Source organism: Palaemon carinicauda, chromosome 8 (genome assembly GCF_036898095.1).
Source record: "Palaemon carinicauda isolate YSFRI2023 chromosome 8, ASM3689809v2, whole genome shotgun sequence".
Classification (NCBI taxonomy): domain Eukaryota; kingdom Metazoa; phylum Arthropoda; class Malacostraca; order Decapoda; family Palaemonidae; genus Palaemon; species Palaemon carinicauda.
In genome coordinates, this window is record NC_090732.1 from 96,851,965 (window position 1) to 96,866,543 (window position 14,579).

The following is a 14,579-nucleotide window of genomic DNA, read 5'->3' on the forward strand; positions in this document are numbered from 1 at the left end:
CGACCCGTGTGTGTGTTTGTATTGCGTGAGTCTGTTGCTGAAATTGTATTACAATTTTCGTGACTTTTACGGGTTCAGAGAGCATGCAAAGCGAACCTCGCATATAATAAAAATATCACCAGTGACCTGAATGTTGTCAGAAGGTCTTCGAGGAGTTATTTTTTTTTTTTTACAATACTTTCTCCCAATCTTCAAATGTAATTTTTTTCTATTGTTTCACAAAAAGTATTTGCTACATTGATTTATCAATCAAAATTATATCTTCACAGCAGTTTTTCAGGTAGCCATGTATCAAACATTATAGATGACTTGTGTATGATTCACATTTTAGATAACACGGTTATGCAATAAACATACATATATATATAATATATATATATATATATATATATATATATATATATATACTGTATATATATACATTATATATACAAATATATTTATATATATACTGTATATATATATATATATATATATATATATATATATATATATATATATATATATATATATATATATATATATATATATATATATAGATAGATAGATAGATAGATAGGTAGATAGATATGTATATATACAGTATACGTATGTATGTATGTATGTATGTATGTATGTATGTATGTGTTTCTTGAAATGCCCATTGCGACCATTACACGTGGGTCCTCATCGCAGTGTAAAATGAGAGGAAGTTCATAGAGAGAGTTTATAAGTCTGATAAAGTTAATTTTACGTTGATCTAAAAAGCGTGTGGTTGGTTTAGGGAGAGATCATTCATATTTAATTTCTTGCGGGCTCTTTCTTACTTTATATTTTTGACTGGATTAGAGGTTGAGTTTCTTTTATGTAGGATGGTTATCTGGATGTCGGTTTTGCTGGATAATCCTTCTGATGATCGGATTCAGAAAGATGTTGTCCACATGTTTGCTTTCCCCCGTACCTCAGACAAACCGATTCCAGAATCTTTCTCCTGTAGATAGGCACTTTTGAAAAATGCAAAGAAGACACATTCCAGTCAATGCAATGCTCACAGCCTATAAAAATGAAATAAAAATAAACTGAAATCTTTTGTGTTCAGAAAAATCTTTGAGATAAGAGAACTCCCAGTTGGCCCAAAGTAATTGTTGTCAAAATCTCCATGAGGTAATTTCTAAATTTCGGATTCAATATATGTTTTGTTCTGATTAACATTAATAAAGGCGCTCATTATAGTCCTTGGATATGAAAACAAAACAAAAGCGTTCTCAGCTTTGATATTCATTGTCACATTTTAATACTTTCCACACAAGGGAGTTAGATTTTGTTTTCATTTTTTTTTTTTTCACTGTATAATATCTGCAGTATATTGTATTGGCTCTGATGATGGATTTTTGGATAACGCATCACTACGCACTGCCTCTCTCATTTTCCATCGAGATGAGGCCCAGTGTGTAAAGGCTGAAATATAGTGAATAATTTTATTCCCTTTGTTTCTTTTGGGAGCCTTTTCAAGAAATATAATAAACTATTACATTATAGTTAGAGTAAATACACACACACACACGCACACACACATTTATATACATATTTATATAGTGTGTGTGCGTGTGTGTGTATGTGTGTGTGTGCTTGGGGAACCGATAAATTAAAAGATCCTTGCATGGTGGCCGTTGTCTTTGCACACATATATGTATCTATATATACATATATACGTTTATATATACTGTATGTGTATGCATATGTACAGTATATATATATATATATATATATATATATATATATATATATATATATATATATGCATATATATTGTTATACATGCGAAATGTTTTTCATCATACACATCTTCATGATCTAAAAAAAAAATATATAAGACGAAGCCGGTCGGGATTTACATAGTGTTTTCAAGTTCCCCTGTGCTTTTCCATCTATATATATATATATATATATATATATATATATATATATATATATATTATATATATATATATATATATATATATATATATATATATATATACATATATATATATATATATACATAATTATATATACATATATATAAACACACATAGCGTGTGTGCGTCCTTATATATGTTATACATTAAGATTTAAAATACGACAAGACACAAATCTAATAAAGACTATAAAATATCAACTCGGAGTAAAGTTAAAGCCAAGTATTTGAATGGTGTGGTGGTTAAGGAGGTGCAGAGAGCAAATCGAGTTATCTAATAAGGCTCACAAAGTCGGATAATAAACATTCTGAGTTTAACTGGATGAGTTACAAAAATGCACGTAGTTACTCACTCGATTGATTCTACCATTATGATGTAATTTTGCGTATTACGATAATCACTTATTTACTACATGCGGATCAGTATGTTAATCATTCTTTCTGTTTATCAAAATAATCTATTCTCACACTCGGATACTTTGAAGTTGAGTTCTTTTCTGTTACAAACAGATTCGTACCCTGCTAGCTTAAACTCACCAGTCTATGTTATATCAAAGCATTATGCTACCTATATATATATATATATATATATATATATATATATATATATATATATATATATATATATATATATATATATATATAAATTCATATATATACATATATATATGTGTGTGTATACATACATATATACATACATACATACATATATATATATATATATATATATATATATATATATATATATATATATATATATATACATTTAATTATTTAAAACAAAATAGCCCAACCTGGAGAGAAGAGATCACTAGTTTATCAGAAATGAAAATATATTTCAAATTTATGACAAAAGATCTTACATAACGAAATTCTACATCTGTAACACAACTTTAAAGCAAAATCCAATTCAAGACAAATAACAATAAATTCGTTTCTTTTTAATGAACAAGAAAATAAAATGGACGAAAATCAAGACGAAGTACTTTTAACATTTGCATCCCATATGACACTGAATTGTATACTTACGCAATCAACGGATTAATTAACGGAATCGATGGCTTGAAAAATTCATGCATATTATCGCAAGTAACAATGAACTTAAAGCACTCGCAAAATAACATAATAGACATTTAGAAGCACAAAGCACTCATTTAGATTATTGTTTGCATGAATACACAATGAATTGTTTATAGCATGAAAGAGAACTATTCATAAGAAAATCAATAACAGGTCAATTCGGAATTCCTACAAAATTCCGCCATAAACATAATGGACCTTCGAATGGCAACACACTTGCGATATGCATCACACGCATTCTTGCCAAAAATAGAAATGTTGGGGGTCGTTATTTAATATTTAATCTATAATGATACTTGAATAAAAATACCAATACTCTTCTTAATTTAGACCTTCAACCGAAACAATGCACTGTATAAAGGGACAGATGAAACAGCTCCTTTACAAAAATGCATTTGCACTAACATTCGGAATAATGTGTAAGCATTATTTCTATGCATCAAAGCACTTCACGATGAAAATTTAGTACGGAGAGTAATTTAACGTTTATTTGTACATGTAGCAAGAGTAATGCCAAATTACAATGCTCCGAAATTTGAAAAGAAATTTGCAATGAATAATGTCAATTCAAACAAACTCGATTATGATTATTTAAATTACATGAAGAAAAACATAAATGATAAAAAAATAGTCGCCCGCGTGTACGAAAGGAGGAAAACTGTTATAGCAGTTCCCTCCTCCACACACACAAACACACACACACAATACAAAAAAGACTAAGAAAAATCAACCGAAGCCAGTGTTAGACATTAAAAAAAAAAAACCTTGTTATGACGAGCGACCACACGGGCCGGCTCTCACAGATATACATTGAGATTAGAATTAAAATATGCAAGAGCCTGAAAAATATAGCAATTTCAGGCTGAGAAATAACGATTTAATATTCGAAGGTATTCCACGTATGTACCTGTGAGTATGGTTGAATGTTTAAAGTATAGCAATCCATCCATCAAAAACAATTAAACTGATAGGCTTGGAAAGACAGTAAACAAGTTATTACACGAATATATTAATTATTTTTCATATTAGGGTTAACAATAGAAATAATAGTAATAATAATAATAATATTTTTTTATTATTATTATTATTATTATTATTACAGAGAATGGTGTATCCATAATTTATACACACACACACACACACACACATATATATATATATATATATATATATATTCATATATATTTATTTATATGTATATATATATATATATTATATTCATATATATTTATTTATATGTATATATATATATATATATATATATCGAGAGAGAGAGAGAGAGAGAATTATGTATGTATGTATGCATACATATATAAATACACACACACACACACACACATATATATATATATATATATATACAATATATATATATATATGCATATATATATACATACACATATATATATAAATATATATGCATATATATATATATATATATATACATATATATATATATATATATGTATATATATATATATATATATATACGTACATTTATATATATATATATATATATATATAAATATACGTATATATATATATATATATATAAATTTAAAAATATTTGATAACAGGAAACTAGCAAAGACTCCAAATCAAACGATAAATCTTTAGAGAAATTATTTTTTTAATATCAAAAGCTAGTGTAAAACTTCATAATTCAGCTCTTTGTTTAATTTACGTTTCAATTGAGTCCGGGCATATTCTACACTACCAGTAAACTTTCTTCAAATGCAAAATTAAGATGTTGTATATACAACAGCCGAAGTTTGAATCCAATGTTATACCTCGAATTTACAGCCATTACCTACTAATACTCTTTAATAGCAGTTTCATAGCCTTGGGATCATCTATAAAATTGTGTCAAAATGTTAATTAGAAAAAAAAAAAAAACACTAAGTTGTTTGTGATTAGAATTTTAGGTTATACGTTTAACTTGGAAACTCAAGAAAATTCAGTAAAATTCCCAGCTACCAAAATAAACATCCATTATTTTGAGGGCTTTTAAAAATTACAGTTACAATCATGAGGAAAACCAAAGAGCCGATGTTCTCTGTACAATGTTGTGCTAAAACGGGTTTTCCTAAAAGCTTCCCATTAACGTGGTATCTACTCTGGACACTCCACTTTGTAACGGAGACACAGCTAAAGCTTGATTGCTAAATGGAAAATGCGCATGGTACTCAACTTCAAAGCCTTGGGATGCGAAATAACTTAGTAAACAAGAGCTGTTTGCCTACGATACTCCATCGCAGTACATTTACAGATATTTTCTATGCGCTCTCCCGTTACGAAATCCAGACTTAACACTCAATTTCCATTTGTGCATCTGCGTATTCCTTGTTTGCACTGAGTGTGTGTGCTTGTTCCTGCCAAAATCTGTTATGTAAGCACAAACACACACGCTCACACCTAAGGACCCAGAGTCGTTCTCTGCAACTGCAGATTATATATCACAGTAAATCAAAGCAGCGGGATAAGTGGTGTTCTCTGCTAGCGTCCAGAAGACCTTCTTGATACAAGTGGAACGCTGTTCGCTTGTCAAAAGCGAATATTCTCAGCATTACGAACTTTTGCAGCGAAATTAATTTTCAAAATTATGGGAAATAAACGGGTGTACCTTCATCAAGACTATAATTATTCAGGATTGTACGTAACAGTTGTATACACTCATCCTCAGTTACTCACACGTACGCATGTGTCAAGCCCTTCTCGACCTATACATATCGACTTTCGAGAACCTCAGTATCAATATTGTCTTTTGGCACAATTACTTTCTCCAACATTCTCCCACGCTATACATTCTATATGATTATATGATAAGCCTTAAGTATGCTTTTGTATATGTGTGTAAATATATAAATCATATATACATATGTATATGTATATATATATATATATATATAGAGAGAGAGAGAGAGAGAGGAGAGAGAGAGAGAGAGAGAGAGAGAGAGAGAGTATGATTTTACATATGTATTTTGTATGCATATGCCGGGCACTCCCGCATGATATTTCCCTTACAAGAATTGAACATTTAGTTTTAAGTTAGATTATACATCTCTGCCAAATAACGGCTATATTCATAGTATTTTAAACCCATCTAGCATTAATACAAGCCGGCGTGTATACTCTTTGTATGTGAGTAGGAAGGAGAGAGAGAGAGAGAGGAGAGAGAGAGAGAGAGAGAGAGATGTGCACGCAAGCCCTTATGCACAAGCGCAATCTACCCTCTTTTATGGATGCCTGAAGCTCAAGGACTGCACGGCTCCATTTGTCCTAATATATGCCCTTCGGACGCCTGACGATTTCAGGTTTCCCTCGCCCAAGCGGAACGATGCTGACATGATTTCAACTGCTTGTCACTGGAACGAGATTTAATGGTTTATTGCTTGAAATAATGACATGCTTTTATGATTCGCCTCCGTAGAAGCTCGCTTTGAGGGTTCAATAACGTAGTTATTGTATATTGCAAGAGATGATGGGTGTAGTAGTGGTAGTGGTAGTAGTAGTAGTAGAGGTGCATGGCGTGCTGTGGTACTGCCTGAAAGATGGGGGTTCCGTGATAGTTTGTATAATGCTAACTGTATTTCTCTTCAACTTTTTAATTTCATCGAAACTGCTGGACGTAAAGTTGACAGTTACAGTGACGCAAAAGGACTAGAAAATTCTCGATTCTGCTGCATCAGAAACAAAAAGCCTTCACGACAGTGATAATTTTACATACTATTGTTGTCCGTGTACCCTATTATAGTCTGTTTGAATCACGACCTGGCCTAAGCGAACAATCTCATTCCGATTATTTCCATACATTAAAGAAAGAAAATAAAATTAAATGTTAACTAACAATTATCATATGATCATAAATCTAGCAGATACCACAATCTATGGCAAAGGGCCTCTTGTTCCTATGGTATCATTACGTAAACATTAAAAGGCGCCATGATTATCAGCAACTTTCGTTTCAGTGCATTTCCATCACTGCACGGCCAAATTTGTCGCAGCCGACATCAAAACACCTCTCTCTCTCTCTCTCTCTCTCTCTCTCTCTCTCTCTCTCTCTCTCTCATCACCGACGCTCTTACCATACCATATTGGGCATTACCAAGTATACTTTTCAAACCAAACAATTAGTTGTCCATTAAGTTTGTTTTAGTCTAAATGAATATTTCTATTAATCTCAATATTTTCAAGATCCTCTAATATGTTACAGGGTCGTCATAACTATCGCCAAAGGAAAAAGTAATGAGCATCACAATGCAAGTGCAACTGTGCATAGCCTATTCCTGTCCATCACCGTGTAGAGGGCATAAGGACAGTGATGACGATAATGGCATTAATGATGACCCTCCCTCTGCGCGTGGCCCTCGCCATCATCACCACCACCACCACCACCATCATCATCATCTACCATTCAACACATCCACATCATCATATCTACACGGTCACAGCAGTAGCCAGCAGTGGACAGCTTCAAGGCACCATCACCTTTAAAGGTTTTCCTCCTCCTCCTCCTCCTCCTCCCTCTCCCCCCTACGCCCCCCCCCCCCCCCACCTCCGTGTCAGGGTCACTCCCCCTCCTCTCCCTCTCCCAATGGCCGCTTAACGCTGCCCTCCATGTAAAATAGAATGGTTTCCAGAGATAAATATTAAAACATTTAAATGAGCCCCTTTTTCCCCTCTTCTCTTTTTCTTTCTTTCTACGATAACGGATGTTTCATTTACGGCTTAACGACGAGGCTGACAGCCGCCATTTATTGGTTGTATTTGCAGCGTAAGCGAAGATGGATACATAGAGGAATTCTTTTTCTCTTTATTTTTCCTCTTCTCCTCCTCCACCTCCTCTGCCCTCGTCGTACTACTACAATTTCAACCCCCACCTCTCTCTCTCTCTCTCTCTCTCTCTCTCTCTCTCTCTCTCTCTCTCTCTCTCTCCAAGGCACTCAAGTGAACACTGCATTTTGGAATAGGGATGAATACTTCTACCTCCTACTCCTCCTCCTCACCTTACTCTTCCTCCTCTTTCTTCCTCCTCCTGCCTCCAGGTTTCCCTTCCACTACGCCTGCTGTTGCTGCTGCTGCTGTGTCCCTGCTGCTATTGACGTCCCTTCCTCCATTTGCTTGCAGCCCGTCATCAAAGTCTTCGGTCATCGTTCCTCACTACTCTCTTTCACGTCATCTGCCATACTCTCTATCCCTGACCACCGCCGCTTTGCTTGCGCGCTAATCACCTTTCCTGCTTCCTTCGACAATCCTCCTACTGCCTGCTTGACAGACGGCTCTTCCCGTTTTCCATTCTCATTCTCACTCCCACTCAGTAATGCAATTGATAATCATACATGGGTATTTTTCACTCATATTCTCGTCCCTCCTTCTGCACCTGCAGCTCTCCTTCCTACGTTAATTTGGTGCCGTTAACCTTTGCTATCGCAACGCCCTTTTTTTTCACTCATCAATCAAATAGACTTTCTCTCTGTGAGAAGACCTTTGTTTTGCCTATTGCTAATCAATCGCTTTCAACTTTCGCAACCGTTTTGGCAGCTGAAAATACCTCCCGATGATTTTCATTTCGCCTGATATTCTTCTTCGGATAAAACTAGTTAGTTCCCTCTTTACTTTTTCCTTGCCTCTTGGCCCTTCCTTCTTTTATTTCTTGCTACAGCTGGTCATGCCATAACTGTTCAATTCATCCTTCTTTTTTTAAATGTCCACCAAGGACTATTATCAGGTCTCACTTCACTATTATATTTATTAGGGGGGGGGTTGTAATTAACAAAACTGTTTAATTCAGGATTTTATTTGTCTATATATCATTAAAATTATATTTTTCCAACAATGACTTCATTATTAATCAATATGTCGTCCATCTACCTCATCGTAGTTAGTCTACTCGTTTTCCATAGATGGAAATATTGGTAGTTATTTAATTAGAAACGAAAATAACTATAACAAGAATGGGCACTCGGTATAGTACATACCTTCGCCAATTCCACATAACAATATAGGCACTTGAATTGAGCACATTTTAGCACTAGTTCCACGCAAATCGTATAAAAATTGACCACGACAGAGCACAAGGACGTTTTTTATCTTTTTGTGACCTTAATTTTGACCATGGACCCAATCACTCTCCAAATCTAATTAAATTATCCTTGGATCATGGCCAATCATCCAACAAAATTTCATGAGATTTGCCCATGATATCACAGAGTAATTTTTTATATTTTGCGACTTTGACCTTGATAATGTATATCACAAGATAGGCAATTGAATTATGCACATTTTGGCACTAGTTTCATGCAAATCGGATAAAAACTTACCACGATATAGCAAAAAGACGTGTTTTACCTTTTCGTTACCTTGACCGTGACCTTTGACCCAATCACTCACAACATCTAACTATATCGTCGTTGGAACATAGCCAATCATCCCACCAACTGTCGTGAGATACGGCCAAATAGTGTTTGAGTTATGCGAATCACAACCATACAGACAGACATACAAAATACACGCCTATCAAAACAAAACTTTCGCCACAACGAAGATGGCGAAGTTAATAAAGATTTAAACCACAAAATAAGAAAATTGAGAGAGAGAGAGAGAGAGAGAGAGAGAGAGAGAGAGAGAGAGAGAGAGTATGACCATATAAAAAAAACCGGAAATATAAGATTTGTGAATAAAATGAACATGCTAATGTGAGGTAGATAAAAGCGAATGGTATGGAAGAGCAGCGCTGAAAAGCAGGAGGATACGAGAAATAGGAAACCATAGACTTGGAAAGGCAGTTCCGAGAACTGTAAGCAATGGATATGTTTTTTCATATTGGTTTTCCGACATATCTGAATGTTTCAGAAGGGTTCATTTGTGCCATGCACAGAACCTATGCATTGTATGAAATGAATAACCTTAATCCCTGAACACAGCTGCAGATTAACAATAGCTTGTACACAATGTATGTTTATTATTATTTTGTATATATTTCTATTTACATATCTATACATCTATCATGAATTCTTACGTAAAGTTATACATAAACAAATCGAGAAATGAAAATCATTACTTAATTGTGATTTTACTTTTAATTTCCTCTGCAGAACTGTCACGAGCACATGAATTACTTTTATTCATTAAGTTATCATTAAGGAAACTGTAGCCGCAATCTTTAAATGTATTAATGACCAAATGTGTAAATCAGACAAATATGTTTTAGTACTATTTAACGTATAAACGTTAATTTCATATCCCCTCTCCATTTTTTTTTCTTTTTTTTTTGGAAATTCTGCTTTATGGAATTATGCTACGTAAGTTCACAACTCCCATTCCATAAGAATAATATGCCCATAGCTACAACATTTATACGAAAGAACGCAATGTGTATCAATATATCTAAGTTTGAGCTTGAGTAAAAAAAAAAAGAAATGTCTACGGACAGTATACGCCAGTTTTAGGCTACCGTTACCAGCTTGGAGCAGGCTACCAGCTCTCATAATGAAGTGCAGAATGAAAGGGCCTAGGTCCGAGCTTTGGGACAGCAAATAACCTACTAAAATCTGGGACTTGCCATCTCAGCAGGTCATTTGAAACGTGTTGTTTTTCGCTACGGGTACATTGTAATAAAAATACATTTCTATCTCACACTCGAAGCAGAGTTATATCGCGATATGAGGTAGATATCCACATGCGAAATTTTTTCAGTGTTGCATTCTATCCAATAATAGAATTAATAATATGATTTTACTTTTGTATTGATATTTCAGCCATGTTTTTATATGGAAGAAAGAAAATCGTATACATATCTGAACCAAGGGCCCTTTTAATTATACTACTGCCTGTGTACAGTACTTGGAAAATATAATTGCTAACGACTTGGTTTATTCATAGTCACGTGATACCGCCACGGTTGTCGTTACTTTGGACTTTGCCTCTTTGGATTTCTATCAAGTCACTTTGATTAAGGTTCTTTTGGTTCGTCGTGCATTTCGAATTAGCATAATATTCAATAAACATAGTCATCCATGGATTTCCTACATTAGTTTGTTAAAATGTTTAATACAATATGTTTACAAAGATATATAAATGCATATATATATATATATATATATATAGGCTTATATATATATATATATATATTTATATATATACACATCCATATATATATATATATATATATTTATATATATACACATCCATATATATATATATATATATATGTATATATATATATATATATATACATATATACATATATGTGTGTGTATGTGTGTGTGTTGGATAGGTAAATGAAAGAACAATAAAAATAATAATTTGTCTTGAGATATTTCTTTCTTGTACTGTATCCAAGAACCCTGGCATTGTTATTCCCCAGTAATATATAGAGTGAACTCATTTAATCAATGAAAATCACCAGTTGTCTCATGTGATAAATGATTCATCGTAAATTATGTCTTTGTGTCTGGTACTGCAGCCACTGGAGTAAGCTTCTTTACTTGGAATAAAACTTTTTTAAATTTGTCATAACTAAATTGATGTATGAAATCTCAAATGACATCATATAAATTCACGAAAAAAGTATGAAGAATCACCACATTTTATTGCAATATAAAAATCAAAATAATGTCATAGCGCGTATCACTGCATAGTTTCAAGTGTCCTGAAATATCAAAATCTGTTAAGTAATTTCATGATTAACTTTTGAATTATGGACTGTGTGCTGACACAAAAATCACTGGTTATTATAAATGAGAAGGGGTTGTTGGAGAAGATTAAAGTCTCCAAGTGGAATTAGAAACTCTGGGGACTTAATTTTGTCTGACTAATAAATTGAACAAACTACTTCAAAAATTAAACCTTAACCCCCGAAACTCACGAATTACTATTTATATGTCGATTCAAGATCTCTATCAATTGAATGTTCTCTCTTACAGCTAGTATATAGGCAGCAGAAAAAGAAAGAAAATGACTTAAGAAGATAAAAGATAAAAATACTTTTTTATCTCAGTTCCTCCTTTGAATTGTACAACCCCATTAACACACGTAAAGACAACAATATAATAACATCCATAGTTTTGACTGAAGAAACCATAATAAGAAGGTAACTGAAAACTATAACTAAGGAAGAGAGAGAGAGAGAGAGAGAGAGAGAGAGAGAGAGAGAGAGAGAGAAACATTATCCTTTAGGTAACACAAGCATCTTGAAGCTCTTAGGTTTTACTTAGGACAAATACCAAATAAATCAAAAGGCTACACAAACAATATGACTTTTCTGGTCATCTTTCCATTTCTAGAGCTATTGAGGAAGAATTCACAAGATTAAAGGGGATATCTCCAACATCTAAAAGTAACTTGCTTAGCTTACAAAACCCTCGCACGATATTATGGTAATATGGGGTACGCTTCATACTTTGACCCACAACAGTTCTAATGATCTAGCATAATCAATATGCAAATATCCAAAAGTCCTCTATTCACGCAAATGTCCAAATTACATCATCTCTTACTTTTCTGACACAAAATATTTTAACCAAAACTCCTAAGTATCTCGTAGTATACAATACTTTTGATATAAAGAACCAAACTTCTTTCGAGAAAAACTATTACGTTACGTCTAGTACAAAAATAACTATATGAATTAATCTTTTTATAAGTGAAAGATTAAATTTCATGTTCAAGAGACCTTGGTCAATTATATTTAAAGACAGATAAAGGGAAATCAACTATCAGATTATCAATTATAAAAAAAAAAAAAAATAAAAATGGTGGGTTTAAGAACAAAAATATTTAAAACTAATAGCCATGGAGGACAACAACAAACGTGCCAAAGAGACAGACATCCATGCAATATTCGCATTGACACGATAGATCTCTCACGCATAAATCATTCAAGATGTCAGACCACGCTAAAGTAATTAGCACGACAGATAGATTTAAAGAAATTGATCCTGAACGACTAGTTTTGTGCATAGCCCCTGCTACGCTACTAATTCAAAATAAATAAACCGACTGTCAGCTGGTTATGAATGATTCCTCATACAATGATAAATAATCCTGACAGATGTAGATTCACTGGCTTAATTCGCTAACCTTTGGACTAGTACACATTGGAGTATGTAGCTCGCAACTGTAAAGCTTTGCCTGAAATAGTCTTGGGACCCAAGATTCCAGACATAATCGTGTATGTGTATATATATATATATATATATATATATATGTAACATACATGTGTGTCTGTGATTTGATCGCGAATATAGGCTAGATGGGCGTATCATATTAAACTGTACACCGATTTCAAAACAAAGACCTAATCATTCTAAAGTAGAATTACCAAACTTTGTCGAGTAACCGTGAAACAAACAGAATTTACTGGCCATACCATTTCATATTATGATAGCAAGCTGTTATATAAATCTAAGGATAACTCACAGTAACTTTATTATTATGTAGAGTTTCGTTTCTCGATGAGAATCTAATTTCATACCGGATTCCCAATCTATAAAGCAATTATAGACAAATAACAGTTTACTTAATGATTTAGACTATCTGACTATCAGAGGTGTTTCTCGACTCATAATTTTCTTTCACGCAGCACTTGAAAAACACCACTTGATGCTTCCAAAAAAGAGACGTTGTTTCTAAGGCTTTTTTTCAACCACGATCATTATGTAAATGACACAAGATTCAGATACTATTTAGTTCAATCAATAATGTAGTATTTTATCCTTTAGATAAAAATCGATTGAAGAGGTGGTTTAATTTTTCCGATCACTAGACATTATTAGACCGTCCTAGAAGAATATCCTGTTTCACCTCGAGAGGGAATTACTATTGCCGAATGCTTGTTCATCTGGAATTACCTCAATTTAAAATCTTATTCAAATTCAGTCACGCAACTTTCATTCAGTCGATGCATGCTTTATAAATACTTCAATAACATACAGTAAGTAATTAAACTATAAATAAAAGCTGCAAAATAGTAAATCCAACAATAAAAGGTTATCTTAAAATGTCAACTTGGCTTGTAAACAATGCCATCTATTGGAAATTGTTCTTTACTTTGTTATCATTTATACTTATTCGTTTATTATATCAGTTGATTATAATCTATCAATATGTTCTTTCACATGCAGCGTTTTGTTCTACAGAAACGTATTTGGTAAGCGCATTAACTTTTTTGCGCCACATATGAATAACAATAATAATATGTGACAAAAACAAAGAGTACGAATTCTTTGCACATAAGTAATATTTTACACCATTTGACAAGGTAGCGTGTTCAATCTGACATACTTTTGAGTGCGCCCACCAATAATTATAAAAGCATAACAACAAGAAAGTGTGAAAGAAAAAATGAGGCGATACTGGCACGCCTTGCTATATACGCTCAGGACAGTTCCACCAAACTTATAATGAGGTTGTCAAAAAGTCACTAACAAACTTGAAATGATAGTAATAAAACAAGTTACAAGGACAAGACAGGAGACGAGATGTCTCAAAGCTGTCAATAAAAATATTCTTAAGTCATCAAAGTCGTGGTTTCCTTTTCTATGTAAGGTTCAACGTAATTCGA

The 14,579-nt window shown here is 33.2% G+C and overlaps 1 protein-coding gene across 1 annotated transcript in view; it reads right to left on the reverse strand.

Moving 5' to 3' along the window:
- Positions 1-14,579, reverse strand: part of LOC137645810 (cell adhesion molecule Dscam1-like) — a 248,653-nt gene that overhangs the window by 189,180 nt on the left and 44,894 nt on the right.